Below are 781 nucleotides of genomic sequence, written 5' to 3'. Positions count from 1 at the left end.
CTTGATTTTTTGTAAATGGGAAACATAAGAGGACTCATTCATCCCTTTCTTTTCATGATACAAAGTTTTTTTTTCCACAACTAGCAACAACCAAGTGCCAAAATTACCAGAACCATTTCTAACTTGCAGTAAATGATGATGATCAGGACCCTCAATCAGGATGTGGCATTCACCCAAGTAACACAAACTTGTTTATGCTTAGTACCAACACTTGCTCATCTGGAATCCTCACTTGTCAAAAATCAGAGGCAATCAATGTGAAACAACAATGCAGGCAAGTTCTGCAAAGTTTTTCATATTACTTGACAAGAATAAATGTCAACAAGTGTCAATTTTGTGATTTTGCTACACCAGTGATAAAAAAGAAAGATAAAGAAATCACATCAATCAATACAGCTTTCTAATCAACATCCTCCACTCCAGTGATCAAATTTACAACACATTTTATAGGACTTGATAAAGAACGGATGGATATTGTTAACAAGATACATATTCACATACTTCTTTAGACACAAATTTTCAATGAAAATAATGTATGGAATGATTTTTAATAAGTGATAACTAATACTGTACACTGTTAATGCCTTGTTGTGGAATAATAATGAAATGGTGTACCAAATTTTTGTACGTGGGTTATCCCACGTAACCACCTCCATCCATATACACATCCATACCAAACATGCATTCTCTCTACCCAATCACTGGTGTCACTATCAAAAATGCTTTCTTCTCTATGCAATCTACATACATCTTTTTTTCCAAGATATTCCTGCTGACATGA

This window comes from Penaeus monodon, chromosome 27 (assembly GCF_015228065.2).
Source record: "Penaeus monodon isolate SGIC_2016 chromosome 27, NSTDA_Pmon_1, whole genome shotgun sequence".
NCBI classification, from domain to species: domain Eukaryota; kingdom Metazoa; phylum Arthropoda; class Malacostraca; order Decapoda; family Penaeidae; genus Penaeus; species Penaeus monodon.
Note: the sequence above shows the minus strand (reverse complement) of the source record.